This window comes from Podarcis gaigeae (genome assembly GCF_964106915.1).
Source record: "Podarcis gaigeae genome assembly, chromosome: 3".
Classification (NCBI taxonomy): domain Eukaryota; kingdom Metazoa; phylum Chordata; class Lepidosauria; order Squamata; family Lacertidae; genus Podarcis; species Podarcis gaigeae.
In genome coordinates, this window is record NC_139680.1 from 46,113,499 (window position 1) to 46,136,042 (window position 22,544).

Here is a 22,544-nt window from a genome sequence, read left to right on the forward strand (position 1 = left end):
AAATGTGTATCTTAGGGACAGAATGCCTATAAAATGTATGCAAAATGTGGACGCCCCCCCCCCACTGCCTGTCCCAGCATTCACATGGTGTGCATGTTTCTACATGCCAATGCTAGACATGTTCCACCCCAATCCAGCAACATCTCCAGGGCCTGATCCTCTCAGGATGGGCAGCCAAACAGCAAGTGTTTCCTTTGCTAGGCTTATTCTACATGCTAAATAGTTCCTGCACCGATAGGGGTGAAATCTAGTTGGTGCTCTTGTGCTTTTGCACACCTCTGCTTCTGGAAGATGATGATTTCCTCTTCCTCCTGCCACCCCTAGTGACACCTTTCATGCTGGTCTGGAGGTCCTCTAACTCTCTGGAGCTGATTTCCAGACAAGTGTTGTTCAATATTTTATTTTATTAGAAATAGAAGGTAAATAATGAGATCATATCTCTGTTTCAGCTGTTGTCAGAATGATATGCTTTGCCACAGATGTATCACAAAACTGTTAGTCTAATGTACTTGAGCACAGTTACAACAATGGGAATCGAACCAAGTTTTAATGGAACAAAGTGGGTTACTCCTGTGATAGACGGTTATTACCTGAAAGCTCTCAAAGGCAAGCCAGATGATTTTGTGAAAAACAACGCAAGAGCTCTGTGCTTGTCATTGCCATGCACAGTTCTATTATTGTCGCTTTTTTATTGTGTTTATAATTTGGAAGTCACGCAAAACAGAAAGAGAGAAATTTGTGTAATGACCAGTGGCCTATTGCACCTGGTTTAGCAGAGAGTGGCCCTTCTCATCTTACTTGGGGTATATATAGTCTAGTGAGCTGTTTGCCACAATTTCCTTAACCAGGATAATAAACAGAGAACAATTCTGCTTAAAAGCACAGCACATATTGTCGTCTTTCATGCCTTTTCTTTTCAGAAGGCTGCCTAAGGGTTTAAGCAATTTAGTTGACTGACCTGCATCCTTTCTTTGCAGTTCTTTTGTTTAAGATTAGTATGTGGGCAAACAGCATTCAGAGCTGTGTGGAGCTTATCAGCCCGTGTTCAGTCAACCAGAACCCCCCATTCTGTGTATCTAACAGGGGCCACGTTTAATGTTTCACAGTAGGAGCTTCGACGGTTTCCAAAAATGACTTGTTTATCAGATAAACTCTGTCCTTGCACTGACACACAGTGGCTCTTCAGCACCATCCTTGCCTGTATGAGAACTGGAAAGCAAGGTTTGTGTAATGCATAATAAGCGAGATCTGGGCATACAGTGTGGTGACACCAGCACTCTGCGGTACCACACAATCTTGCACTGACTATATACAGTAAAACAGGAGAATGTGGGAATATCTTGAATGGGGCGGAAGACAACCAAAACTTTCACATTTTTCCCCAGGAGATAATTTGTCATTGTAGAAGGAACGTCTAAGTGCAGTGTAACTAACGCCTCTTTCTGCAAAGCAGTCAGCCCAGAGCTGCTACTATGAATACGGAGAAAATTCAGAGAAGCTGCACACAAATGTGGGGAAAAAATAGTTTATGCAAATGAAACCATGGGAAACTCTGCATTGAGTGAGACAGTAATATCCACATTCTTCAGAAATGCTTTCTATACTACAACTCAGAAGCTCTTTACATGCACAGCGCCTCTGATGCATGCCAAGGGGGAATTGCTTTCAGTGGTGGGACATCGCTCGGCACAGTGTCATCGCATGGACTGAGCTGTCAGTTGTTAGTATGTCAGTGACTGGTGTGTCTGTGCATCAAAGGCCACCAAGTGCTTTAGGTTGGAGCCTCATCCTATGGTCTCAGTTCAGCTCAAGTTATGAGAAAGTTCTCCTGAAAGCAGTGGAACTTCAAGTAGTCATGATTAATTTGTTCCCTGGGTTTTCATGGGACTTAGACATGACTAATTTTAGATAGATCAAAAGAAATGTGTTTACCCTGTGACTTGAATGTAGTGGGAACTGAGGCCTGGAGGACCTGCAGTTCCTCATCCCTGGGTTAGATACCGAGTAAGGTTTCCATGAACAGAAGGGCTACGGAAATGGTGAGCAGGTGATCTTCACCAATCCCATATTTAGTCCCCTCTGAGAAGATGTTCAAGGGCCATAGATGGCTGGATGGAGAATGAGTAAACATTTCCCCCCAATCCAGTCTAAAATCTCCTAGGATCAGAGTTTCACACATAGGAATTTTGGAGATTATCTATTGCTGTATATTATTTTAATGCAATAAATTATAATCAAATACAGGAATTGCATGGCCTGTCTAGGTATGATTTAATAGAGGGTTTTTTTTGGCTGCAGTAATTACATAAAACCAGATAACAAGATCTTCATGGCTCTGAGGGACCAGACTGAGAAGATACCAGCTTTCTGTGAAATGTAGCTGAATAATTAATATTTTCCAATAATTTAAAAACATTTTTTTGTTTTTATTTCTCCCCTCATAAGTTAGTTTAGGGCCCCCTGTGCTAAAATTTAATCTCCTTACTGTGTTTATCAATTTTATATACAGTGGTACCTCGGGTTAAGTACTTAATTCATTACGGAGGTCCGTTCTTAAGCTGAAACTGTTCTTAACCTGAAGCACCACTTTAGCTAATGGGGCCTCCTGCTGCTGCTGCACCACCGGAGCACAATTTATGTTCTCATCCTGAAGCAAAGTTCTTAACCTGAAGCACTATTTCTGGGTTAGCGGAGTCTGTAACCTGAAGCGTATGTAAACTGAAGCGTATGGAACCCAAGGTACCACTGTATGTGCTTTTGTTATTTTTTATTATTTAAATAAGGATATTTTCCAAAGAGTCCAGAGCCACATCATCAGGGGTGGGAACTACATATTAGAACTACTGTACTTCAGAAGGAACTGGTTAGGCCTGACATCTTATATTTAATACTCAAGAATTTGGCACATCTGAATCAGAACATATCTACTCCCCTTCTCTTCCTGCTGCTAAAGTTCTAGCACAGATAATTAAGGCTACAATCCTATGCAGCCACTTGCCAACTTACCCTTTCTCTCTGTGCCTGATGCTCATGGTGGGATGATGTCACCAGCAAGATGCAACCACTGTCTGCTCTCAGCTAGGGAAGGCTACACATACCTACAAAGCAGGGATGGGGAACCTCCTTCAGTCTGAGGGTTTACATGCACTTCTGGACCGTATTCTGGGGTCACATGCCAGAGGTCGGTGAAGCCAGAGGCAAAAGTTGGCAGAGCAATGGATGTGGATTTTACTTTTCTACAATAGGCCAGGTTCTACACATACTCCCACACTGACCTATATCCTCCATCCAGATAAGGAAAAAGTATTACTAGAGCTCAGGGACATATTCCAGGCAGGTAAAAACATTAGAAGAAGGTGGTCAGTAAGGGGTGGGGTATAGCTGTAAAAGGGGAATGGCTTATGGAAAATCCCAAGGACCAGACAGAAATGCCTGGATTGCCACATCATACCTGCCAAGTGCCCCAGAAAAAAATGAGACATTTCTTTTTTTCATGCGAGATCTTAGCAGCCATGTTGGGTGTCACAACACCATGCGCTCTTGGGCCATGCTGTAGCCCCCTAAAAAGTGCCTTTTCAGGGTCATAATCATGCACATGAGATCACACCCTGAAGAAAGCACTCCGGAGCACAGCATCTCAGAATATGTGCGTCCTGGTTTCAGATCCAGGTATGCCACATTTGGTCCTGGGCCTGTGGTTTCCCCTCCCTGCTATAGTTACTTCCCCCTCCTTTTACACTCAATTCTTCACAGAATGAAGTGCTCAGCTTAAGGAAGGGCGTGCAGAAGGCAGATCAGATAGGTCTCTGGGTGATTTCCAGTAAATTGGCATGGGCAATTCCATTTCACCGCTAGAGGTGAAACAGGACATTGCCGCCCCACCAGCCTGCTGCTGTAGCCTCACTTACTGGGGTTGTGTGGCAGCAGCTTCTGGCGAGATCTCGTGAGATCTTACTGGAAACTACCACTGCTGCTTCTTGCTTCTCCAGCAGCAGCAGGACTGGGTAGGGAAATGGGCCCATACAAAATTTGGTGCATATTGGTCCAGAGATCTAGAGAGCTGAAGATCTTTCACTGTGGCTGCATGCATTATATTCATTTTAATGGATATTTAAAGTACATCCCTCCAAATAATAATAATAATAATAATAATAATAATAATAATAAACAAAAAAACAAAAAATAAAACTGTAGTTTGTTAAGGATGCTGGGAATTTATTTATATTTATTTATTTATTTCATAAAAGGTGTACACTGGTAGTAGAAAACAAACAAACAATACAACAAAAACACCTCAGAGTGGCTGTAGCTCTGTGAGGTTCCCAGTATTCTTTGAGGAGGAAATTTCCTTTAAATCTATAGTGCGTATGCAGCTCTGTTCAAAGCTCAGATCTTCTTCGTCCCTGGATTCAAATCTTCAGGCAAAACGCACTTTATTATGGGGGGAAGTGGGGTAGGAAAGAGATTTGCCCTTAGCCCAATCAGACTCAGTTCCCCACAACAAAATGATAAAGGGGTCAATTCTGATCTAAGGTTGTGAAATCAGACCTACCCCGATGCCTTGGAATTCAAATCTAAATCTTGTTTTCTTTTGTCCTTCCTATGATAGCATTTCTATTCTACTCAACAGATATGGTAGAATCCATAGTAGTATCCTGGAAGGAGCATGTTATAATTAACGTATCTCAATAATTAAGGCTTTCAATATTTTTAAAAAGGTTGAATAATAGCAAGCGCCCCCCCCCTCTCCCCCCAATTCTTTGCAAAGAATGGCTGATTGCAAAAGCGGCTCATGACCAGGGAAGGCCTTGACACCAGGTTAGCAGATGTTTGTCCTCCCCCCTCATCCCCACCCCTGCTCCTCTTCTAAGCATTCAGAGAGGATTCGCTGGCATTAATGCAGGTTGAAAGGTGGCTCCTAAATGCCCTGCAGGATAAGCATGTTGACTTTATTCCTTAAACTTGTCTGTATCCCCATCACACCTTCTTTATCCCACCACATTTGCCTGGCCAACTTTCCTGCAAAATGGGTGGCGGTGGCGATGCTCAAATAACCACTGGATATTTTTCACATTACCCAGCAAGATCTGCATTTGCTACGCTGTTCGCCGTTTCCCTATCACAAAATGCCCTTGTGCCATCTACCTTACATGGGCTGAATATTTTGGCCTTTTCACCTGCTGCGTTGCTTTGCCTTTAGATGCAAAGAGAAGGATTGGGGGTTGTGGGGAGAAGAGAGAGAGAGAGAAAGCGAGGGGGAGGGAGGGAAGGGAAGTTGGGAATCCTGAAGCTCGGGGTGGGGGGTGGGGGAAGGCAAGTGTTTTTAGCGTTTTCATCAGACATGTGTCCCCTCACTCTGTGACATGGCTGCTCCAATGTTGCCATGGTGAGGATTTCTAATCATCCCTACACATGACAGGCTCCTATTTGTCTGCACTCCCTTGGGTGTAAATTTCTAGGCTTAAAAAAAAAAAAAATCCATGTGAGCTATCATCCTCTGTGCAGATGTTTCACTGCTTTAGAATACCAGGCAGCTGCTTGTGCCACCGTCGACAGCTAATTGGAGACTGCATCGCAGGAACAGAGGCGTAATTATGGCATAAATACACATCCTCTGGTGCATCATTGTATCTCTATTAACAGAAAATTTTAAACAGTGTTCAGAGTGTAATTAGTGTAGTTGATAAAGTTGTAAAACATGTAAATAAGGGAAATAGCAGGTACGTGGCCAATCCACTACCCAGCGCTAGGGGATGCAGATTATTGCCTATTTAGAAATAATTAGCAAAGCTGCATTAGCAAAGCCTGTGTCCAACAGAAGCAATGCAAACATTTATTCTGGTAACAGCTCTTTCTGTGCTAGCCATGAAAATCTACTAATATTGGTAATTTAGCCCTCATTACCAGAGGATAAAGCATGAAAAGAGCTCAGACATGAAATATGACAAGTAATATTAATTTTTATTCCACAGGAAAGGATGCTTTCTTGGGTTGCATGCTGATTTCTCGGCAGGGTCTCGGCAGTGAGCGTAGAAGAGGCAGTGGGCTGCTGTGTAGCTGAGGATGAAGGAAATGGAGCTGGCTCCCTGCTGGAGATTTATACCCTGGGGTGGCTATGACGGTGGCTGATGAGGCAAGCATGCTGCAGTTAGTGCCCAGTCAAAGCGCGGGTCACAGTTCAGAGCGAGATCGTAACTGTGGAACTTTTTGTCCTTATGGACTTGTGTTCTTAATTTTGCATTTTCAAGGCATTTTCACACCTCCTCTTTTCTCCCTCCCCCTCCTCTTGGTGAAATGATATTTATGGGGTGGGGAAGGCTTTTGCCTTTTTTTAAAAAAAGGTTTTCACAGTGTGTCTTGGTAATGCATAGCCTTGCCCAGGCATATTTGGAAAGGTGGTTGTATTGGCTTACACGTGGAAAGAGAAATGGTGTTCCAGAATTTAGCATATGATAAAGGGTATTCCTTATACAAATGTCATTTCCTAAAATGGGAAACAAAGACACAGGAAAATATAAATCTGAGATAAAACTGGAACAGGGACACAAATGTGTATATTTTCCCTAACTCTCTTCTTGTTTATAATCAATCTCTTTCTCTCTCCTCCCCGCCCCCCCACTCCCTCTCCATGGTAGAATAATACAGTTAATTCAACCCTAAGTTTATAGAACCACGTAGAAGTAATCTATAATCTATCATTTTAACAAGCACAAAGGATTGGTTCTTGACTAAGTTAGTGAAACTTGGTTGCTCCTAAAATCAGTGGGGCTTAGATGTTTGCTAACTTGATTCCTTGGTTTAAATGATAACTGAGTTCAAATAATTAACTTGTCTAGATCTGGTCCAAAATTATTTTGAGAAAAGCATTTTGTGCACACACTTATAAGCAAGTTTTGGGGGGTGGGGTGAGAGAGGGGGGAGGGGAGAGAATTTCCCACAGAAAAAAAATAAAATTGCATTTCCCATTCAGGCAAAAATATCTGCACTTAGTTGTGATTTCCTTCATTTTTTAGAATTCAGCACGACATCTCTTGCCAAATAAAGGTTGGTTTTCAGGTAACACACTGTGGATTTATTTTATTTTATTACAAAACAAAAAACCAGGAGATGAAAAAGAGTTGGACAAGCAAGTATACGAAGTCTTTACAAGTAAAAATAAGCTTTCAAGTTGTAACAGTCTTTTTTTAGTCTCAAAGAAAGCACAATGAATTTTTACAGCCAGAGATGAAGTAGTAATGCCAAAATTGTTGAATTAAGTAGATTTTGCTTCTTGCAGTTTCGTACAGCTTTCTTCTTCAACCCACACCCACAGTTAAATGGCTGAACTCAGAGTTCTCTGAATCAGTTGGGTCTTGGCCACTTCCATCAAGGGCACAGAGAAGTTCTGAGGGTTCAAACCCTGTTCCTCTGACTACCAGCTTTCAGTGTTAAGTTGATTCTAAAGAGAGTGAGGACAAAAGGTGTTCCTTCCTGAATACTTTGTTGTTGTTGTTATCAGTAGTTTACTGGAGATTTATCTGAGATAACTATTTCCCCTCTCCCCACCCCCTTTGTGCTTCCCTCGCACAGTCCCTGCCCCTCACCTCTGACCTTGTCCTTGCCCCATTGAGATATAGACATTTGAAAATTTTTTGATGGAATAACAGGTAAAGTAAATAACCTAACCTAAGAATAATGGATGAGATTCTGCCAGTGGAAGCCCTTGGCTCCTCAAAATTGGCTCAGGACGGGGAGTCAGAAGAATCCCCAGAACAGTGTGTTGTGGGGAGAGATAGGATCAATCCACCTTGCAGGCAGAAATGCTTGTCCTGGTGGAGCAGTTGCCTTAGAACGATGTCAAATTCCACCCAATATAAATGGTTAAAGTTCTATCCAACTAAGTTTTACTCAAAGTAGACCTATTCAAATTAATGAACTTTGGTAGGTCCACTCTGAGTTGGACTTCCATTGGGTTCAATCACTTAACAACAACAACAACAACAACAATTTATTACTTATACCCCACCCATCTGGCCAGGCCTCCCCAGCCACTCTGGGAGGTTTCCAACAGGATATTAAAAACACAATAAACATCAAACATTAAAAACTTCCCTTCAGATGTCTTCTAAAATTCAGATAGTTGTTTCTTTCCTTGACATCTGATGCATCACTAACATTCACTACTGCTTCTAGGATGGAGTAGATTTAATGTGTTTATTGGAAATATTTCTAAAGCATTCTCCATCCAACGATGGTGAAAAAAGACAAAGAAATATTCAACGTGCAAATGTGCCATACAGAAACATCCTTCATAACAATTTACTGGCGGAGAGGCAACAAAAGGCTATAGCAAGGACGGGAGCCCTTCAAATGTTCCTGGGACTCCAAATCCCATCAGATGCAGCCAGCATGCTAGTGGTCAAGGTGATGATGGAAGTTGTAGTACAGCAAAATATGGATGGCCACACATTCTCCATCCGTGGAAGAAGCTAAAAACAGTCTGAAGCAGCATAACCCTTTAAAATGTGCACACAATTAAAATGTCTTAACCTAGGGCAGTCTCAGTTATAGTCATACCTCTTTGAGGAGGACATTCCATAGTAATAAAAATGTTAGTGTTTCCCAAAGTGCTGATTTTTTTATGCTTAACTTTTCTTCCACTAATTTTTTAAATGACTTTTAGTGTGAGCAGAGCCAGGCCAGCTAGTTTCCATAATTTACCTTGGTATATTTTAACCTATATTGTGTATCTGCCTAGCCTACCTTGGTTCAGTAGATTACATTTGTACTTCTATATTATTAATCTGATGCCTGTTTGCCATCACCAAACATCGCTGTAAATCAGAATATGAGAATGTAAATCAGAAGGTTGGTATCTGTGCCCATTTTCTTGGATCACAAACTCTTTCAGTCATGATAGACCTTTCAGTCAGATTCTGCACAGCATTCAGAAATCTTTTTCCTGTTACCTATCTGTTAAGAGATCAACTAAAGGATAGGGGAGGTTGTTGATTAAAAGCAAATCTATCTCCACCCTTATATGTTGTCCTTCTGTATTCATAAATGAATTAAGTGCATTTTTTGCACATAAATCCAAGTTTACAATATTTTGAGGGAATGGTATATGGCAGGCCTTTAGCAAGCAATCCACGAACTCCATAAAATATTTATTTTACTGCAATCTTCAAACAACTTACTTTGTTAATCTCATTTATTGCAGTGGACCCCCATTTTCCAGAAGAAGTAGTTTAATGTTTGCTGCCTCTATCATTACCATAAAGAAGCTGTTGTTGGTATGTGGGTGTTTTAAAACTACTCTAATGTTTTAATGTTAATTGTCTTGATATTGCACTTTTGGATGCTGTTAGCCACCTTGTGTGCTATTTTCTAATCAAAAAAACAGGATATATATTTTCTTAAATAAAAGGAATAACATTAAGTGTTCTGAAACTAGGCTGAACAAATGCAAAGGATGAAATGAACCCTATAACTTTACTAAGTGTCTGGAATTTTTTCAGTGTCTGAATTTTTTTCCAGCAGGCGTTGTCTTCAATCTCTGCAAGACACAAAATGCTAAAGGTATAGGAATTCTATTCTCTTTTGCATCTTATCACTGTTTGAATCCCATTGATGTGAGTTGGAGGGTCTAACTGTTTAACACATACCTACCCTCTCCAGCTGGAATTAAAGAACTTCACTTTTGAATCATGCTCTTTTTAATCTAGCACATATTTTGGCTTTTAAGGAAAAAATAATTCTGCCTGGTTTTCTTTAAAGATATCTGAAAAAGACAATGAATATTAACTTTGATTTGTCCATCTCTATAGTGATCATATATGCACTTGTGATGGGCAGAATCCCTCTGTCCCTCTTCCCAAATCTGATTTGTAATTGATCTTTTAAATTGATTAATTAAAAGGAGGTCCTCTGGATATTCTCAATTCAATCAATTTTTAAAGGGGATTAATTACAAATCATTGAGGCCTATAGATTGAAAGCATGATGTGCCTAGAAGATTCCCTGCTGATCCTGGCACGATTAGGATCAACCCCCATACTGAACAGACCCACACAGTGTCATCTACAGATGTTACAGACGGTCATGTAAAAACCACAGAAGGCTTCAGGCTTTAGTAAGACCTTGGATGCACCTATGGGCAAGGACCACAGTTTCATGATCGGATGAATTGTGCATTTACCTAAACAATTGTCTGTACTTGGCTGAAGTTTGAAGATTTTTCTTGACCCTTTCTGCTGTTCCCTCTCTTCACCCAATAAGTAATGAAAAGGTGTCGTGGTGGCTAGGAGAGTCCTGTCTGGTAGTACAGGCTTTATAAAACCATAGACTTGGAAGGGGCTGCAAAGGTCATCTCCTTCAACTCCCCTAACGAGGCAAGAGACTCTTGACACTCAAATCCCTGATTAGTGGCCATCCAGACTCTTTAATCTAAACCATGGGTAGGCAAACTAAGGTCCGGGGGCCGGATCTGGTCCAATTGCCTTCTAAATCCAGCCTGCCGATGGTCTGGGAATCAGCATGTTTTTTTACATGAGTAGAATGTGTCCTTTTATTTAAAATGTGTCTCTGGTTTATTTGTGGAGCATGGGAATTTATTCATCTCCCCCATATAGTCCGGCCCCCCACAAGGTCCGAGGGACAGTGGACCGGCCCCCTGCTGAAAAAGTTTGCTGACTCCTGATCTAAACCTCTAACAAAGAAACGCCATCATCTTCCAAGACAACCTGTCAAACATCTCATAGTGTTAGGAAGTTCTTCCTAATATTTAGAATCCTGGCCTCTTTTTTTTGTAATTTGATCCCATTAGTTTGAGCCCTAACCTCTGGAACAACACAAATTTATTCTCCATCTCCTAGCCATCTTTTTATCAAGCTAAATTTAACCAACTGTTTCAACTTTTCTCATAGGTCTTGGTGTCCAGTTCCCTTGTTATCATTTTTTGCCCTTGTCTGGACACATCTGAGTTTGTCAATATCATTCTTAAACTGTAGTGCCCAGAACATGACACAGTGAGACATGAGCAAACCAGAAAAGAGTGGCACAATTCTCCTCTCTCTCTCTCTCTCTCTCTCTCTCTCTCTCACACACACACACACACACACAGAGAGAGAGAGAGAGAGAGAGAGAGAGAGAGACTGGGTCACAGTGGCTGACCTACATTTTGGGGGCCCTGAAGCTTGAACTGTTATGGGGACCCCTTCACAACCAGCAATGAGGTCTTGGTAACCACTGCTATCTTCATTTGGGTTGTTTACAACAACCTTTAAAACATCTGTGGTACTGACTCTCAAACTTTGGAATTGTTGAAACATATACAACAACAAAAAACAATCAATTTGAGTCATGTGGCTCAAACCACATCTACTAGACCCATTTTATTATTTTAAAGCAATGTGGACTAAAGTCGCATCTGGGCCCCCTCTGGGATCAGGGGCCGTGAAGCTTAAGTTTCATAATAGATGTACCCTTGCTGGCTCAACAGTGCTGATATCATTTTTTGGACTCTCCTGAGGGGGCATGGTGAGTTCCTACATGTCTGTTGCCATGACAACAGCTCTCCTTCAGTAAGAATGTTGCAGCCAGCACTTTCCACATCCATCCATCCATCCATCCATCCATCCATCCATCCATGGTAAAGTGACCCTTCCTACCAGTCAGAGTCCCTGCTTCCATCAGTTGACCTGTGAGTCTCAGGCCATAACAGGACACCTAAACTGGTATAGAGTGGTTATAAGTGTAGCTGAAAGAAAGTGGCATGGCACCTCTCTTCACCCCACTCCAAGCACTGCTTGAGTGTATTTTCAGATAGAGTTAAATAACAAAAGAATGTTCTTTCAAACAAATGTAATCCAACCTGGCTCAGCTGCTCAGCTGTTGATATTTAGCCTTCCACCACCAATTAATTCTCTGAGGACTCATCCCAAAATGATGAACTTAAGAGGTGACATCCCTGGGCATTGCCATTCCCTAAGATCCAATGCTTCAGGTTAGGAGAAGTTCCAGTCAGGAATTTTGGCCATAGACTCTCTAGACTTTGAATCCTTTTCACTTTCCTTTCATTTCCCTATAATTAAGCAGCAACATATGGTTCCAAACTAGGTAACTGTCCCTTAAATCTTGCATGATTGCAGCTGGGGGGTGGACTTAGAGTAGGTTAATCCTGACCTAAAGCATCTGTACACTAAAGTGATTACAGCTCATGTATAGAGGCTTTCTGCCATAAAGTCTCCAGCCATATAATCAAATAATAAATTGTTCTCTAGGCTTTGATTCATGTAGTTATCTTGATGTTAGTATTTTACAGAACAGCTCACATAAAACTTGGTTTTACAGTCTTGCCTAACATAACAGCAGTTTCCAGAATGAAACATCCTTGAACCATGTGGTATGTTCCCGTTAATAGAACATTTCATGGTTATAAGTAATATTAAAAGTTTCACCTCTTAGCAATCAACCACCAGGAGGGACTGGTGATTGACATATAGCATTACTGATATAAAAGAACTGTGGCAGAGACTGAAACTTCAGAGCAGGTAGATGTGAGTTATAGAAACTATAAGCACAGGCTTCATTATTTATCCGAATAATATTTATTGATGCTCATGTACTGAGTGGAGACTTTTCCACTAGGTTCACTGGGGCACAACCCTCCAAATGAGGGTTTTCTCCCCTCTAGAAAGCCACACACTTCCCCCTGCCCCTTTATATTTCTATATACTTTTGTGAACATATAGAGGCTTATAGGAGTTGCTTCCACTCCTGCTCACTGTTTCCACTCCTGCTCACTATGTCCTCTTTCTATGCATTTTTGCACACATAATGTTTGCCACCAAAATATCTTAAAGACCACCTTTTTTCAGATTGACCTGCTTGTTCACTAATATTAACCTTTGGCGCTTCTGTTCTATGTTCCCCACCCCTACCTCAAGGCTGTGGGGTTTCCAGGCAAAATCACAAATGCATGATTGACAGACAGGCACATGAGGGACTGACATACATAGAGTTCCTGTGGCCATAGAATGTACTTGACTCAGTTTGGTATCATGCTGAAATCTCACAGGTTTTCATAGCGTGGACATTCACTTGAGTCTGAACGATCTTCATTGGTACAGGAATCCATAAGCATAAGACCTTAAGAAATCCAGAATATGTGCAAAGTTAAAGTGATTAAATTTATCACCTCATTTTAAAATGCTGTTAGTCACAGAATCATAGAATTGTAGTGTTGCAAGGGACCCCCGAGGGTCATCTAGCCCACCCCCTGCAATGCAGGAATCTTTTGCCCAATGTGGGACTTGAACCCATGACCAAGAGATTAAGAGTTGAAGGACTGAGCTATCACAGCTAGTCTGTTTGAAATACAAGAAAACAAACATTTAGAAAAGCAGGAAATGGTTCTTAAAAGGGACACTTTTCAATAGAGAAACTTCCTATTAATATTTACACTGCTTATGTGTTGATATGGCAAGGGGCTGCAATTTATCCTGAAAGGTTAGTGGTGCTTTCACCATCTGACTAATGGTGACTAAGGGACAATATCTGATTTCAAATGTCCATTGGTGTGTATCTTGAAAAATGGACTGGAAGTGCAGGACCATATATTTCTGTGCTTCTGTTGCTGTTTGCCATTTGCTGTTGACTCTTTAAGTAAAAATGGAATGCTTCTCTCAGGTCCCCGTCATTTGTCCACTGAAGAGTCAGCTTGGAAAAGCATTTTCTCCTGGCATATGAACTCTTTGCTAACTTGCTTGTGAAACTAACTCTGATTAAAAGGTAAAGGTACCCCTGCCCGTACGGGCCAGTCGTGTCCGAGTCTGGGGTTGAGTGCTCATCTCGCTTAAGAGGCCGTGAGCCGGCGCTGTCCGAAGACACTTGCGGGTCACATGGCCAGCGTGACGAAGCTGCCAGCACCAGTGCAGCACACAGAAACGTTGTTACCTTCCCGCTATAAAGCGGTCCCTATTTATCTACTTGCACTTAAGAGTGCTTTTGAACTGCTAGGTGGGCAGGAGCTGGGACCGAACGACCGGAGCTCACCCTGCCACGGGGATTCGAACCGCCGACCATACAATCGGCAAGTCCTAGGCGCTGAGGTTTTACCCACAGTGCCACCCGCGTCCCTGCTAACTCTGATTAGCCTCTATTAATAAGGGCACTCGTGATATCTGAATTGATAGTTATTTTGGAAAGATCAGTACAGTGGTACTCGGGTTACATACACTTCAGGTTACATACGCTTCAGGTTACACACTGCGCTAACCCAGACATAGTGCTTCAGGTTAAGAACTTTGCTTCAGGGTGAGAACAGAAATTGTGCTCCGGCAGTGTGGCAGCAGCAGGAGGCCTCATGAGCTAAAGTAGTGCTTCAGGTTAAGAACAGTTTCAGGTTAAGAACAGACCTCCGGAACGAATTAAGTACTTAACCCAAGGTAACACTGTATTAGGGGAGAATGTGAATGCTTTGTTGTGATCAGGACTCCCCCGCCCCCCCCCCCATTCATCTTCACATTAGATGACTCATTGCTGAAGGTTTGCAGAGACAACTGGTAGAGAAATGCATTTTAGGATTTTCAGCCAGGCTTCTAGCTTTGCTTCTAGCCAGCTGAGGTTATGCCTCAAGTTTCAGGTGCACCCCTGGTGCCTCTAGGAAACCCTGGAAAGCTGCTGATAGTCAGTGTCAACAATACTGAGCTAAACAGACCAATGGTCTGATGCAGTATAAGGCAGCTTCCTATGTTTCTATAAGGTGGTGTGCAAGAGGCATTTCTACTAAATGGTGACCAAGGAGGGTAAAGAACAGCACAATTGGTGATGGGAGTCATGAGGTAGCAGTGAAACAGAAAGTGACTGGGCTCAGCATGGTGCTGGTCCATTACTTCTGAGCTGGCTAGGAGCTTCCAGAACATTCTGTTGAAGTCAGTGGCATTCTCACTGGGCAGTCCTAGCCAGTCAGAACCTACACATTCCAGCTTCCCATGTTGTTTTGTGTCTCCCTGGCCCTCAAGTAAGGGAATAAGTTGTTGTTGTTATAAATTTATATACCGCCCTTCATCTGAAGATTTCAGGGTGGTTTACAAGATAGAAATACAGGATAAAAGAACAAAAAAAAAATAGTTACCAAAAAACCACATACACAGTAGCCCCCCCCCCCCATTTCAAAGGCCATAGAATATTAATCAGCCAAAGGCCTGGTTGAAGAGGAATGTTTTTGCCTAGCACCTAAAGATGTACAATGAAGGCACCAGAGGAGCCTCCTTTGGGAGAGAACTCTACAAATGGGGAGCCACTTCAGAAAAGGCCCATTCTTGTGTTCCCATCCTCTGGAACTCTCATGAAGCAGGCACACAAAAAAGGGCCTCAGATGATGATTGAGAGTCTGGGTCTGTTTATATGGGGAGAGGTGGTCCTTGAGGTACTGCAGTCCTGAGCCATTTAAGGCTTTATAGGTCAAAACCAGTGCTTTGAATGTGGCCCAGAAGCTAATTGGCAGCCAGTGTAGTTGGGCTAGGATCTGTGTAATATGCTCAAACCGCCTTTCCTGGTGAGCAACCTGGCCGCTGAATTCTGCACCAGCTGAAGTTTATGAGCCATCTTCAGGGGCAGCCCAGATGTTCCTTCCTCTTTATTTCAGCTTCTTGGTGGCCTCTAAATGCCACCTCAGCAGTCATCCGCTGCTTCCTATATATTATTCTAGAAAATCTGCTTAGCTGTAAAACATTGCATAGAGGTCCTTAGGCTGCATCCCTATGTCCACTGAACTCAAATATGGCTTTCTTCTGAGCAGACATTTATAGAATTGCACTGCATTCCTATCACCTTCTACCTACTGAACTTGATGGGAGTTTTCTTCTGAGTAGACATATGTAGGATTGCACTGTCAGTATACGGCACAAGCATATCTACTGATGCATTTTAAAATGAATTAATTTTCAATTGAGTGCTTTTTGTGTAAAACCTCAAATGTATAATTCCTACATGGATGAATAATATTTACTTTTTATCTCATTTTAGCAAGCATTTTGTCATCCGGTGATGCAGCAATAATTCTTGGAGAATATTAAAATTCAAGTTGATTCTGGAGGCTGGAAGCCTGTCAGCCTCTGATCTCTGTTTACTGCTGTTACATACAGAAGATTCGCTTTGAAGCATTCATTTAAGGGAGTGACTTATGGGTCTTTTCCTTGACCTTAGCCCAAGGTATATAGATCACACTGCACTATGAGTCCATATTGTGTTAGAAAATAAGTGGAAACAATACAAAAAGAAACCTAAGGAATAATATATATCGATAATGAAATTGGGAAGAAAGATCAAAATGTTCACATCTGTACCATGTTTTATAGTTATTTTCTTTTCTTAAAATTGATGGCTTCATGATTGTTAATTAATAAACTGCCAAGGTTGCAATTTCTCCAGATTTGCTACCCTTTTGCCAGCTCTTGCTTCTATATATCACTCTAAAAATAAATCATCATTATTAAAAGGATATAAAAACTTTTTCCTTTGCTATTTCCTAAATGAACTGGAAACAGTAACCCTGTCAAATATAATACCAAAAATAGTGTTATCAGGCCATGGCACCAATTTATTACTAGAAACAAAAGCCGTCATCCATTTCCTTTAGAGAATGACATTTTTTTAATTCGCTGCCCATTTCATTTGATCTAAAAAGGATGGGTAGGTTGACAAATATCCCATCGAAATGGCTTCTGATGCTTGATAGGATAATGTGCAGCCCCTCAGGACAAGGGCAAAGGCAGCAAACTTATCATCCTTTAGTTTAGCTTAACATGGGTCAGTAACAGCGCCAGGGGTGACAGAGGATGTTAAAGTGTGGGAAGCGAGAACTAAGAGCTGTAGGAGGGTAGTTTTTTAGTTTATCCTTTCTTTCACCACGAAGCTGCAGAGACAGGCTGAATCATATTGTTGATCCGCTTCATTGCACTCCACACTAACTGCTCCTGTAGGAGGAAAAACAGAAAACACTTATAGGTCATTCTTACCGGGAGTGTATGACTCTTTGTCATTTCTTTTGTCGGAGACAGACGTGAGTGTTTAATATTTTAACTCAAGTTCATATTTTTGAAGATGCATTATCCCACCTGAAGGTTGGCTATGAAAAATCTGTAGGTTATCACTCTTCTACCAATTCTTTGTGAGATACAATAAAAGGGGGAGGGGGAGGACCCCCACACACTTGTTAATGGTTCTCTGTCATGTTCTATGAGCAAAGAGAAGAATTTCTCAGGCATAGAGTGGGAGCATAGGCTGCCCAGCACTTTATAAGTTTACACACACAAACAGAAAATAATAATATAAACGAGACTTTAAAAACCAGATTGTGGATTTATATTCTGCAGTAGATGGCAGCACATTTTTATGATAGGCTCAACATATTTTATCTGCCTGTTCGTAGGTATATTATTGGGCTTGGGTTGCAGCTCTTGTTAACTTTCAAGCACATCTCATGGACTGCTCTTCTGATCTTATTTGGCCAATTGCCAAATGTGCGGGATCAAGTACTTGATTCGTTCTTTGAAAAATCCACAACTACAGCCCCCAACAAGTATTGCAACAGTCCTAGGTATTTCTGTAATTGGTTCTATCCAAAGTTAAATTACACCCACACTGATCCTTGGGATTCCTTCAAGGGCTCCTTGGAAAACACCCTCGAAAAGAATATGAAAACTAAAAGGAGAGTCAAGTGCATCTTAGGAGCTAGTGAGGTACAGCAGAGAAAGAACTGGCCTTCAGACAGCTTCCCAAGTTACAAGCAAGAGCCAACAGGGGATGCTCAAGTCCCTTACACCCCTTCTCTCCGTGCTTTTAAGGTGTGCGCATTTTGCTCATGGAGAAATGTGTGAATTCCACACATGTTTAAAAAAAAAGGTAAAGGGCCCATGGATGGTTAAGTCTATTAAAAGGTGACTATGGGGTGCGACACTCATCTCGTTTTTCAGGCCAAGGGAGTCGGCGTTTGTCTGCAGACAGCCTTCCAGGTCAGTGGCAAGCATGACTAAACCGCTTCTGGCGCAATGGAGCACCGTGTTGGAAGCCAAAGCGCACTCACAGTGGACATGTAAACCTGTGAAAGGAAATATGCATGAATTGGCAGTTTGCACATTAAGCTAGAAGTACAACCAGAAAATGCGTGACTATTTATTGCGCTTTTTACAACATACAGATCTGAACCTTACACCTTAGTTCAATTACATACTTAGTCCAGAGTTTTGTATATGGTATTAACCAAGTCATTGTTTCACAGTTTCAGATCAATAAATTAGCAATAGAATGAATGACCTTACCTCACAGGATTGATGTAGAAACAATGATGGTAAGTGTCTTTAAACATTGTTAAAATATGTTAGAAGTGAATTGTATCAATTTTGTTTGACATTAGACAACATGACAACCAAAGGTAAATCAAGCATAATCTCTTTGGATAATGTCTGAGGCTTAAAGAAATTGATCCGTGTTCAGTGTGCGAACAGATCTCCACATGTTCTGAAATATATTTAAATATATTTCAACCAGTATTGGTCTAAATTGTGAGAAGGCCAGGAGCATTTATCAGTTTCATGGGTTATGGGAGTAAGTAACTTTTATTTTAAAAAATGCAAAAACTGTAGCAGGCTGGAAGGAAGCTGCAGATCAATTTGGTTCCCAAGGCCCGATATAGAAATCCCTGATTTTAACTGGGGTGGTGCCTTTTGTTTTTTGTACTTTTATTACTTTGTGAACTGCTTTAAAGTCTGTTGTGGCATTAATCAGTGTATAAAGGAAGAAAAACTATGTATAGCTATAGATCTCAAATTGAATTTAATGGGATCGGGCTTAACCACATCTGTGTGTCACCCTGGGCTCCTTTGGGAGGAAAGGTGTGATAATTTTAATAAATAAGCAAAGCTGTGCATTATGTGGCTAAGAATGCTTGAGAATCTGTAAATTCTGATGTGAATTTTCCAGATCTGCTTCTGTCACTGTGTGGGCCCATTTTCTGACTGAGATCTTAGCTTAAAAAAAACCTATTGAAGTGCATTCCAAAAAGGCACTTTTAAAGAGAAAATGTTTTAGAAAAGGCACTTTTAAAGAGGAAATGAATTTAAAAATATGCTTTTAAATAACATTTATATGTGAACTTTCTTGCGTATTTTGTTTTTTTCTTTAAAAACCTTGCAGATTAATGAGAAATGAGAGAGAAGACCTATGAGTAAATTTGAATGAGCCTAGGCTGATGCATCTGTGTCCATTTACTACTCAATGTTTATTAAGTGCCAGAGGTTTCTAGGGTGCTGTACAGAAAACAGAACTGAATCTCAGAACAGTGGGATCCCAAAATTTCAGCCCAATCCTTTACATAACGATTCAGAAGTTTAATAGGACATGCACTCAAGAATGAATAGGATTGCAGCTGAAGTTATACAAATGGATGTGGGTTTTCTTTTTAAAGTGCCATTGAAATGTTAATATTCTGAACAATCCCAGTTTTTGCTCCTGTACAGCATTGTGACAGTTAAGATAACAGGCAGTAAAAACAGCTTACCAGCAAACCCTTTCACCAAAATACACCCGCTGTATGTTAATTACATACACTTGACTTCACTGCAGCACTTTTTTGGATAAAATTATAATCATTTTGTAACAATTGCCTTCCCCCCTTTTTTTGCTATGTGTAAGATTATGATGTGAATTGATGTATTTTTAACGATCGAATTATACTGATAGGAGATCCCCTAAAGGGAATGATACAGTACAACAGGACTGAAAGTTTTGACATGGTTTAATGAGCTGTATGCTAACTCCACCTGAGTAATTAACAGCCCTGACAGTCCTTGTGAACAATGAGATCTTCTGCAAGGACATTTAATGCTCTGAGGATCAGAAGTGTTTGAAATAAAGGTAGGGCTATATGTGGCCCCCCCTTTTATTTCTGGGGGAAAAAGCAACAGTGGGATACATACCAACATAAGCCCCATTTTTAAAAGTAAGCTTTCTAAAGCTTCAGTGGTTCCAACAATGGATGTAAATCGTACATTTTCTTCCTGTGTCTAAATCAGCTTTTTATATATTCTTTTTAATGTGTCTGAAGTGCCGAAATATAATAGTGATATTTGTAGCTCTTGAAAATTCGCTCCATGTTAATTCATTTGAGACAGATGGGCATCTGTCTGAAATCAGCGCTGAACTGAAATCAGCTTATTAAAAAATAGTTATAAATGACAAAGATTCAAATTAATAGTATCGTTATATAGAGAGATCTGCAACTACGTCTTGCAGGATGTCACCATTCCTTGTGTCTGGCAATTCAGACAGCCTGGAAAAGGAACCTTGTTCAGGTTTGATAGTGGTGGAAATAGGGCTCAGGAGGGGGGGGGCGGAATACACACTGTATATTTTTCTTTCATGTTACCTGGAGATTTCCCCTTGCTGTACTGTATAGCACTAGAGGGGATAGTTGGGATCTGATGTCCAGACATGAACCTGAGCATTTTATAGCTATCTGGATCTGGTGAGTAGGAACGAAAAAGTTAATCTTTTCAATTTTCTTCCTAAAATATCCCTATAGAGGAAGAGAGTTAGGGATTGAGCAGGCCAATTCCTCTCCTCTTCCTCCTCTCCTCCCTGTGTCCTCTCCTTCCATATTTCCTGAAAGCTCAGAGGTCTTTGGTTAGGCTCTTTTTGTGATTTAAGATCTGTCTTTTGATTTATAAACTTACATAATTTGGCACACTTAAGATAACTCCTGTGTATAGAAATCACAACCTTTGCAGCTTTAATTCCAAAATCAGAGGTACTTAAGGACCCAAGTTATGATTTAATTTAATTTATTGGCTTTATGGATAAATGCTCAGATTACAGTTCCAACAGAACTAAGGCTCTTTGTAGATGATTGTTAAAAGCGATATTATTATTATAGAAAAATACCACAAGCAAGCAACAAGTTGGAATACACACACACAAAAACACACATATGCTGGGCACCATAGTATATGCAATACAATGTGATTTATATCTGGAATGGAATGGTATGATCTAGCCTGAAATTATGTACAGAAGAATAGGAAATAGACTTCTTTTACATTTATTAACTAAAAGGGGGAAATGATGAGCCAAAGTTAGACTGGAACCATTCGCAAAATCTGCTCGGTGTTTGGACTGGGGAATTACACAGAAATTGGGGGGTTACAAAAACCACAAAAGTCTCTCAAACGTGATGTGAGTGTTCGAAACTTCCAGAATCCAGAGGGATCAATTTCGTCCCTTAAAAGAACAAGTTGACTTCCCTTTTCTTTAAACAACTGTTTCCTATCATTCTGATCTTCATTTTAAAAAAACACCACAATTTCTTGTTGTCAGGAAATACTGCGACCAGTCAAGCAGAGATCGCATAGCCATGTTGCAAGGTGATCACATAGCCGGTTCAGAAGGAGGGCAAGGCTTCTTATCGTCACTTAGAATGGGGAAACAGTTATGTCCTGTCATGAAAGACTGTTGAAGGGGTACCTTTTGCAGTTGTAAATGTGTAATGGGACTTCCCATCCTCTCCTCCCCTCCCCAGAACAGCATGTGGGAGGAGGACAGGGGAGATTGTTCCATCTGGCAGGGCAAAACGCTTGCGTTGATGGAATGATTGCCTTATCATGACACTGAATTCCACCCATAGCCATCTCTTTTTCTCAGCTACAGATATTTTCTCACAACAGTGCTCCCTTAAGAGAAGGTTTGCGGACTCCACATAACAAATGTGCATCAGCTGCATATTTGCTGCATGGGGGAAAAAAGATGACTGCCTGAAAAGGCTCTAATTCTTATAATGAGATTATCAACAACAGCAAGAATGTAACATCTCAAGCTAGAAACCATGACAGTGAAGACATTTTAATGCTGCAGGCATTAAAACAAATCAGAGCAAATGTTAAGGGTGGGGGAAGGGTGGTAGAATGGTAATAGCAGGAGACAGAATCCCTGGATTGTGTGAAGAATAATTATTTGTTCAAGAGAAATCTGAAGGAAACACCTGAATTTTCACTGTTGATTTTTATATAAAAATTTCCATTTCTGCTATACATAAAGGAGAACATGCATATTTCACAGGTAAACGAGTACTTCTCAAATCCAATAATTCCAGAGAGAGAGAGAGAGAGAGAATAATGTGGGAGGGGGGAGAATGAAACTTAGGGATGGAGTAGAAAAAAATTAGAATTTTGATCCCTATCCTATCCTTAGGAAGCAGACTCAAAATATTTGTGTTGCTGGATCCTCAATGTACTTTTCCCTAGCAGACTTTTGCAAGTTTTTGTTAGAAGACCTTTAAAATCCTGGTGACTTTGCTCGTCTGATCCAGACAAATCCTTATTAATGGAAACAGTTTAACTCCATGTATGTTGGGAAGGAACCCCATTAATTAAAAAACCTTGTTTAAAATATCCCCCACCCTAAAAATAAAATCATTGGTATTCATCAACACACACACACAGCTCAGTAAGATACCTTCTAGGAGAGAAAGAATTTACAATGCTAGTTCTCTTACAAGCTTAAAAAAAAGA

At 40.8% G+C, this 22,544-nt stretch overlaps 1 long non-coding RNA gene across 1 annotated transcript in view; it reads left to right on the forward strand.

The window, feature by feature from the left end:
• Window positions 1–22,544, forward strand: part of LOC310841044 — a 377,295-nt gene that overhangs the window by 300,498 nt on the left and 54,253 nt on the right. The window contains exons 12-13 of the long non-coding RNA XR_014562292.1: window positions 16,009–16,194; window positions 18,263–18,331. This is a non-coding gene — a long non-coding RNA (uncharacterized lncRNA). The remainder of the gene's footprint in view (window positions 1–16,008; window positions 16,195–18,262; window positions 18,332–22,544) is intronic.